The 10,064-nt window shown below is 34.0% G+C and overlaps 1 long non-coding RNA gene across 1 annotated transcript; it reads right to left on the bottom strand.

The window, feature by feature from the left end:
- Positions 1 to 6,120: 6,120 nt before the first annotated feature.
- Positions 6,121 to 6,551, bottom strand: LOC123864519. The gene is made up of 2 exons (XR_006795803.1): positions 6,398 to 6,551; positions 6,121 to 6,180 (listed from the first exon to the last, which is right to left on the bottom strand). It is a non-coding gene; the product is annotated as an uncharacterized LOC123864519 (long non-coding RNA).
- Between the last annotated feature and the right edge of the window lie 3,513 nt (positions 6,552 to 10,064).

The following is a 10,064-nucleotide window of genomic DNA, read 5'->3' as shown; positions in this document are numbered from 1 at the left end:
AGTATGAATAACAATTAGTAAATAATCATAAAGTATGACTGACAATTAGTAAGGAACAAGAAGTAAATAAATGAAAATAAAATATGACTTATAAATAAACGTTATAGGAGCGGTCATATCGTTAATCAATCTTAAAAGAACTTAAGTATAAAGAAAAGTGCATACATACAAAATCACTATCGTATTATACCCGGTCAGTCAAAGAAAAAAATAACGGTTATGATAGTTTCAATAATTAATAATCACTTATCGTTTTTTTTTATATTAACATCATAAGGCTGTCAGAATAAATCAAATTTCGTTCAAGGTCTTCATTGATTTTGGCAGCGAATGTTGCATAATTAGATATTACGATTTAAATAAAATCCGTAGTAACTAATATACTGACAAAGATTTGAGAATACTGTGGTACACACAGTAAAATAGTTATATTTGCACCCGTCCAGTGTCGCGTAACACACACAAAAGCATACATATAGCACACGTAAATATTGAAGTTACAACTACTAAGGACGCCCACATATTATGTAAGCAAAACCAGTTTAGTCAATGCGCATCACGTTGCGTTGGTTAAGTTAGAAAGAATTCTTAATAATTAGAGCAATGAGGATAATATTAATCACTCTATGGATTTAAGGTATATCGTCATTCGGGCTAACACGCTTTGCACTTGTGGTGTAACAGGTAGGCCCACGATTAGAGGTTATGAGTTCAAATCTCTCTTGTACATTGTCTTTGATGTTTTGTTATTTGTAGTTTAAAAAACAAAAATGCTAATATCAGCATCGATAAAATGTCTCAAAAAAAAAAACCAATAGAACAGCTGTTAACAAATTAATAGAAAGGGAGTTAGCTTCCGTAATGGAATTGAGATCCCTGTTCTCTTCAGTAAAGCTAATAAAAGTGCCATATGATACAAGTTAATCGAACAGTTACAGTTATAGACATATTTCTTTCTTTTGTACTTTTTATTATTTGAATAATTACATAGGTCTAAAGACCTAAAAACAAAATCAATTCTTATACATATTAAACTTATTATAAACTAAAAGTAAGAAGATAAAAAAAGGGGTGTCCGTACTCTTCGATAATATTTATAAATAATTGCTTATGCAGTTTTGCAATACATATGAATTTTATTGAAATGGATGAGCTTTACATTTTATTAACAATATTAACTAAATGAGCCATTGGTGTTATGAATTAACATGATTAAATGAATTAATTAATGAATTAAATAAATAAAATCTCTATTGTTTCTAATGTTACACCTAAAAATTAGATTGAGCTTCTGATGACCAAACTAAGCTTTATTTAACACTGATGCACTATCTATAACTAGAATTAAAAAAAAAAAAAATGTAAATGTAGGCTTAACCTTTTTATAACTCTAGTTTTTATTTTTTTTAATCTTAAAATAAATTGATCTTTTTTTTTGTCAGCCCTAGCACAGACTACGATCTATTTGCAAATATTCAAACACCAGTCTCAGTTTTAATTATCTAGTGCTTTGGTCTACAACAATTAGTGTAAAATGTTATTTTTAATTAAGTCTTTAATTAAATAAATAAATAAAAATAAAATAAATAAATAAACCCGTGTTATAGGTAACAGTGCTCTCGCCTTACAGACTAGAACTAGAACAATACAGAAATTACACAGATAATTTAATTCAAGATTGGGTGACGTTAGACTGTGTACATTTTAATACACATATCTACATATATACAAACTAGATCACTTTTCTGGGGAGCCCCTCTTTCTGTTAGTATGAGATATGAGGATCTCTAATCTCATTAACAATAATTGTGAAATATTTCTGGCTGGACAGTCACTAAAGTGGAACCATTGTATAACCGTTATACAGTTGCACCGTTCACCCTTGCAGACAAATATAAAAATTTACTTTATGGCAAAACATAACTAATCTTCCTTCATAATATAATTAAGGTTAATTAAATAAATACATATAATACTTTTACGTATAAGTTTCACCTATATGTGCGTGTTAAGGAATTTACAGTTATATCGTTGGTAATATCACACATTCACACGTGGATGCGTGTTGGTATGCCTTGCAAACTTTTGTTGTTTGTACATCCTTATCCCAATAATATAAAACACAAGAAAAAAAGTGTTACTATATATGCCCGTTACAGACTTTGAAACCATCCAACCAATGAGCCTGAAATCAGTGTCATTAGAAAGTTAATGATGCGAAGATTGTCGTAGACTACTAAACCAATGCGTAAGGCACATTTCTTCTAGCATAGTACCATACGCCAGGTTATACGCTGGTGTGATGTAAAAGCACTGCGTTTGTAATAAAGTTGACGAAGCAAAAGTAGAACTGTTCAAAGTGTTACACATTACAATCGTATACCAGTCATGGTAGGACAGTCCTCAACGGAACAGTCTCATATTGTTATTTAGGATATATGATAGATTGCATATGTCGCAGGACAGTAGTAGTAGGAAGCTATTTTCAATAGACCACATGAACACTGCTTAATGTCTTCCAGTGAATCCTCAGAAAGGGACCCGTAATTGGCTAAACATCTAATTGAAATAAATATCACAACAGTTGATGAATTGACAATTAAAACGTAATCGTTTCATTCGAATCGGATAGTAATTGCATACAAAAGATAGTTCACAATAATATAAAATGCTAAGTAACTAATGGATATGGTTATAGGTTGATGGACAACCCTGGTCCTAAATGAATACATATAGTTCAAAGTTAATGGACAACCCTGGTCCTAAATGAAAATAAAAGGGTCATTCAAAAATATTTTCGTGTTGGAAATAAATGACAATAACATTAAAGTTTTGTTAAATTTAATAAATGTAACACCAAATGAAAGAGAAGAACTAGATTTTTATCAATGGAAAACAACCATTTTTAAATGGCAGTCACTAACTTTAAATTCGCTTAATCTGGAGCTAAAATTTCAATCATCAAAATTAACTTTGCAGTAACGGATCGTAAATTTTGCTTTCCAGATAGCTTCATAAGAAAAAGTCAGTGAGGATTAAACCTGGACTCCTCGGTGGCCAATTAACGTCGTCTCGATTACGCTCTTACTGTAGAATTCGAGTCAGTTGACAGGGTTATCGGGATTTATTTCCTGTACGGCAACAGCTTTATTAGAACGCAAGTGTAATGCCTTTAATAATCGGCAGAACTGTGATTTATTCAAATTTAGAGTTTTTGGGACCAAACGCATTATAGTCTTATATTAGCTTAGACAGATGGACATATAGTAGACGGTTTTCCCCGTTCTTGAAGTTCTTATGCAACCCGGTTTTTTTGGCCGGCATTGTGTTCCCAGTCCCCTCTTGTGGACCCAATTGAATTTGCACTTAGAACATTATTTTTACCAACATTAAATTAAAATATTTTATTGAGACGCCCAGTAAAGATATATATATTTAAATCCTGATCCTTGTAAAAAGAAAAAACCTGTAGACCTTTCCTCACCCTCTGTTACCTGCGTATGACAGACTACAGACAAAACAGAAACGAAAATATTTCTGAATCACCCTTTAAGGGACAGCCCTGGTCCTAGAATAAAATATGCTGGGACAACCCTGGTCCAATATTTATTTTAAGGACCACCATGGTCTGTGACTATGTTTATAGTTAAAATAGAATTTGTTAATTTGAAATTATTAGAGGCCTGGTGGCATACGAACAACGTTGGTCTTAGCATTTAACATTGGACAACCTGGTCCAATATTTATTTCAAGGACAACAATGGTCCATGATTACGTAAATACTTAAAATAGAATTTGTTTATTTAAATTATTAATTATATTTATAGAAAGTTAGAAATTATTAGTGATACAATAACGTAAATCTGCCATGTTTTGTTGCTTGTCGCTCGAGGTCGACGACCCAATTTGGATGGCCGACTGTTAGCAACACTGGCTAAAATACTGTTTATTATCAGCAACACTGACCAAATTACTATTTTTATATAACTTTTGTGTAATGAAACAAGTGTAGCCACGTCAATACACCTTATTAAATATGTTATTATACCTTTGTCAATATACGTTTCATGACAAGACGTATATCGTCGCTGCGCGTGCGAATCCGCGTAAGAGCAACTTGTAAAGACCGCGTATTTGCTTTTTGATGATTTTACAGGAGGAAGAAAAAACTTAATATCTCAGCGATTTCAATTCATATTACCGACTGAACTTAACAGATAGTTCTTTACAACTTTCTTTATTGGAAAATAACGTAAATTTACTTGTAGTTGGCTTAGATTTTGTGTAAAGTCACTTACGCGGTTTTGTTTTGACTAATTTTCCAAAATAAGTAGACTTTTATCATAGGTACGCGGTTTTGAAATAAAACAATTTCGTAAAAGGTTGTATTTATTATTAGAAAAAAAAATCGAAAATAATATAATAGAACATAAATATTATATATTTAAATATTAGGAAATCAGTTTACAAAAAGTTATTAGTTACCTATTCATAATTTTTAGTAGAGATCTTATTACAAGGGTTCAGACTTCTTATGAAAGAGATCAAAATAACCGTCTAAAACTAAAAAATAATAACTATTTATTATTACTTAAACATTATGCGTAGGCAGGTACATACATAGAAGAAACAAAAAATATTTTTATAAGAATATAAAACTCGGAATAACAAAAATAAACCTTCTTCTAAGTTCTTCCATAATAATCACAAAACCTTCATCAATAATTCTTGTGTCAGGTACTTAAATGTTTTCAATCAAAGATTTCATAAACAAATAATAATCATAATAACAGTAATCTATTTGGTACTTGCTCTTAAATTCTAATTAAATTCAGATAATCATAGCATTTCACAGTCAAAATAGTAACTTGAAATTATTTGAAAGGTGAATTATCATAAAAAGTATGACATTCTTTAGCTCCTGTAGGTGATCATACTTTGTCTTGGGAATTGGTTACCTGGATTTATAAAGCGAAGGCGTAGTTACTGTTAATCAAAGAGGTAATCTTCCTTGGTCTTCTAGGCAATGGGACAAAATCATCTAAAAAGTGGAGTTTATATTCTATGGTGCCATTTGGATTATATCTCAGTGCTATTATATCAATCACACAATGATCATTCGCTCCTCAGCCAGATCTTATTGATTCATAAATCTGGTAATCTTTAAGACCTTTTTAGCATCGTAAGAGACATACGTCTGCCTTTGGTCGTGGTTTTGCATCTCGGGCACGTATTTGTAATATCGGAGACTTGGTGCAGTCTTAAGATGGCTGTGTCAGCCAAAGAGAACGCTGTTTTGTGATTGGTAGATGAAAACTTACGAAACTTTTCTCTGTGATTTTTATTGCTTTTCTCGTTCAAAAATTTGTTTTTAATTAATGATTATCTTACCTGCAAAATCTTTAAAAAACGTATAATCAGGTGTAATAACTTCATAAGGGCTTGGTACTTTTCTGGCTTCCTTTGTTATTGTGGCGTATTGTGAGGGTAAAAATATTTCCCGAGTTTTGCAACTTCCTCTCAATCACCGAGTTTACTGAATCCACTTCCATCTGCGTGTTACCTTTCTCCAAGTACTTCTGAGTTACTACTAAGTTCCTAGCCATAGCAAAGTGCAACAATGTCTATTTGTCCCATCTCTAAGCGAATAGCGAACTGCCCATTCTTTTATACCCAATGTCTCCAAAAACGTTTTCAGGCAAACTCTTTCTTTTTTATCATTAACTTTTAGATAGTACATTTTAGTATCACTTAGTCTTGAATTTGTGGTTTTTCTAGATATAGGTTTTTTATCCACCATTGAAGGTATCATGTACATTTTTTTTTCTTGCCAAGTCATTTTCTAGTAGTTATTGAATATTTCAGATCGAACTTCTTCCGTTAATTTTGAACAATACATATCTTTACCACTGAAGCATTTTATTGACATACATAATATTGGCCCCATTATTCTTGCTGGCTACGTACAGAACGTACCTAACGTTCTGAACAAATTTTGTGCCCTCTTTTTTAAATCCATGCACTCTTTTCCCATCATTCTCTTTCTCTTATTTTTTATTCTCTTCCAATTATATTTATTTTATCTCCTTTACGTTTTTCTAATATATTTTTTTTCTTCTAAAATAAAGTTATCTTGGTCCTCCATCATTTGGGTACTTACTTGAGAATGCAAGGATTTATCTATAAATAAGAAATGATTTTTATTAGTTTCAGTAAAATGCAATACCGCGTAACTTAACAAAACAAATAAATATGAGTGATGTCAAGACCGCGTAAATACTTGTTAGGGTTTATATTGGTCAGAACCATTAAATTAAAACAGAATTACATGTAATTTAAATATTTTAGCATGAGCTCATTATAAACGAAAAATAATAAACATTTAAACCATACTTACATGTTGGTTAATCCCGGCAAAATAATTATTTTCGGGAGCATACACTGACTACAGCACATTTTTCTCACCGGCCGTAGTAAATACGCGCACTTGCTTCCAACTTCAGGCCTCCTACTGTTCCGCGGTATTGTTTCGATAGCAAAACTGACGTTTCTCATTGGAAAATTCAACTCAGGTGAAGTCTAATATAAGCCAATAAGCGTTTAGAATCGGCCAGCACGATATTTCAATTTTGCGCGTTTTGCTGTTACGCGGTATTTACAAACTGCTCTTACGCGGTTTCGCACGCGCAGCGACGATATTGACAAAGGCAATTATTATTGTCCGGAAGTAGTTGGAGTTTTCTTCGAGAGTCGGGCCAGCCCGCTCAGTCAGTCTATTTTTGTACTCCAATCGAGAAAGTGTGAAGTGGAATATTGTCAAGTGTTAAAGTGTTAAAGTGGCAAATTGTAAAGACAAGTGGTAAAGTATAAGAAATACAGCATTAATTATGAGTAAGTTATGTTTTATTTCACTACTATTAATAATAATAAAATTAAAATCCTGAGATCACAAAATGTAGGTATCTGTTGGCGCGATCTGAGTTAGCGCCAACACTACGGCGATATTGGAGTGCTCCCACTGCAATATAAAATTTAATGATAAATTGTTTTATCTATAAACTTTTATTCGAGTCGTCAATCGCGTCCGTGATGATCTTTCATCTGTAACAAGTGTAATTTAAAAATTTATAACACCCCCGACAAGAGAAGGTTGCAGTAACTAGAAAACAGCTGATAACTTTCAAACGGCTGAACCGATTTTCTTGGATTATAGCTCAGAACACTCTCGATTAAGCCACCTTTCAAACACAAAAAGTTAAATTAAAATCGGTTCATTAGTTTAGGAGCTACGATGCTACAGAGAAAAATACACTTGATACGCATGACAATAAAGTGCTGTAGCCACGTATTAGTTTTAAAATTTATGACTCAAGACAATAAGTGCTAGTATTAGTTATAAGTAAATCTGTTCAATGTAACGCCTGCATCTATCAATTATCTCGCCACTAACAATTAAGTTGAGCGTTCCTGTAACATAACATTATTTCTAATAACAGGTACTCAGATCCTTTGAGAAGTTATTGAAGCATCTGATATTATAATTGGTTAGCGGAGTTATTTTGTTGAGACCGACGTGATACGCATTAGTAATTTCATGGTAGGACGCTATGAAATTATTGTTACAAAACCGGCCAAGTGCGAGTCAGACTCGCGCACCCAGGGTTCCGTACTCGGCTATTTTTTCCGATATTTTGCAAGATAAATCAAAAACTATTATGCTTATAAAAATAAATGAAAATCTGTTTTAGAATGTACTATTCAAGCCCTTTCATATGATAACCCATTTGATATAGTTATCTTACTTTGAAAATTGAAACACATTTTAATTTTTTTCTGTGATGTAACCACAAATTCACGGTTTTCGGATTTATTCCTTTACTTGTGCTATAAGAACTACTTACCTACCAAATTTCAGGATTCTAGGTCACCGGGAAGTACCCTATAGGTTTTCTTGACGGATACGATAGACGGACAGACGGTCAGACAGCCAGACAGACAACAAAGTTATCCTATAAGGTATCCGTTCTTCCCTTTGAGGTACGGAACCTAAATAAATCAGTGAAGAAAAGTCTTATTCTCTCTCGTCTGGCTTTACAAAGATTAGCCAATGTCAAGTTTGTAGTTATTTGTAACAAGTTAGTTAAACTATACAAGTATGGACCCCGTCTGTGCCGGCGCTCGCCGACATACGCACGGCACCCCCTTAGAGCGCTTTCCAGTCAGTTTTAACAAAAAAACACTCCAAAGAGGCAGAGCACGCCCGCCAGCTAACACCAACACAGACGAAGTCTCGAGAAAAGTCTTTTACTTGTATAAAAACATCTAACTAGAAGAAAATTCGAAAGCATTTTTAGAACCATGCAAATCCTTTTCTGTATTCCATGCACGTTGTACATAGATTATAATGGAACGCGCCAGTGTCCTATTACCTAGCGGCGTTCGATATGCTGGCAATAAATTGTTTGCGGCCGCCGACGGCTGACCGCTTTCGAGCCGGATTAGAAAATGTATACGTTGGAATGGCTTCATCAGGTTGGATTTCCGCTACTATTATTTAAATTACCCTTTGAATTAGAGTCTCGATAGCTCAACGGTTGAGGAGCGGACTGAATTCCGAAAGGTCGGCGGTTCAAATCTCACCCGTTGCACTATTGTCGTACCCACTCCTGGCACAAGTTTTACGCTTAATTGGAGAGGAAAGGGGAGCATTAGTCATGATTAGCATTAGTATTCTTTTTTATAAAAAAAAAATCGCAGAAATTATTGTTCTAATTCCGTAGTGGCATCTGAAAAGTCACAACTGAAAATTAGCCCTTATGTTTGTAGTTTGTACAAGATATACAACATTATACTGAAGCTTTTTTGGTTTCCGTTACTTGAAAGGAAAAAAGGATTTCTCATAGGATCACTTTGTTGTCTGTCTGTCCGTCTGTCTGTCAAGAAAACCTGTAGGGTACTTCCCGTTGACCTAGAATCATGAAATTTGGTCGGTCTTATAGCACAAGTAAAGGGAAAAATCCCGAAAACCATGAGTTTGTGGTTACATCACAAAAAAAAAAGTAAAATGACGTGTTCATGAACAAAATATTATAGAATTTTCAATTTTCAAAGTAAGATAACTACGCTAAGTGGGGTATCATATGAAAGGGATTCACCTGTATATTCTAAAACAGATTTTCATTTATTTTTATGCATAATAGTTTTTGATTTATCGGGCAAAATGTCGAATACAATATACGAGTACGGAACCCTCGGTGGGCGAGTCTGACTCGCATTTGGCCAGTTTTTTACAAACAAAATCTTTCTTTTCTTGAGCTTGAAGTACGTATGCACTTAGATATTACCAATATTTTAATTTCCTTGAGAACAATCTATTTTATTCCTGCATTCAAAGCATTATAATTGAATCTCAGCTCATTGTGCCCAGTACTAAGCTCTAATTGCAATTGCTCATTATATTAAAGACAAAAGCTCTAAATTAAGGACCTGGCCATGCTTATCTTTGTATTAAAAATAATAAAAAATGGTACTAGCTTCTTTTGATGTTTATTTCTAGAATAACTTTGCAAATCCTATCCATTACGAGCTCGCTTCTTCGAACGATAACTCGTTGGCGGATGAAACTTAACCCCCGTCCACACAGTGCCCGTGTGGCATGAGAAGAAGCGAGGAACGGAGGTAGAGACGTAGTGTGGCCGCGTTACTCGCATGTTCCTCGTTCATGCCTATCGCTCCCTATTTTGCCGGTAAGTATGCAATAGCGCGCACGCTGCCACATTTTCGACGTCCATCGCACGCGACCTAGTGCGACGGGCGTCGCGATTAATTGCGCGAGTAGAGCAGTGTGTGGACGCACAGTAAAATAGTGCTGTTTCTACAGATGACGGAATGGAAACAAGGTTATTTCGCTTCACCCTTGTCACCATTTCCCTCCAACTGCATCTCAACCCAAGAAAGGCCAGATGAATGAATTTTGCTTGAGATTCAAGATTTTAGTCAAAAACAGCAAACTAAAAATTGCTAATCGACCCCTTTTGTCGTTAGACGATTTTAACCTAACCCAA

The sequence above is a fragment of the Maniola jurtina genome, chromosome 4 (genome assembly GCF_905333055.1).
Source record: "Maniola jurtina chromosome 4, ilManJurt1.1, whole genome shotgun sequence".
Taxonomy (NCBI): domain Eukaryota; kingdom Metazoa; phylum Arthropoda; class Insecta; order Lepidoptera; family Nymphalidae; genus Maniola; species Maniola jurtina.
Note: the sequence above shows the minus strand (reverse complement) of the source record. Positions and strands in the feature narration are given on the sequence as shown.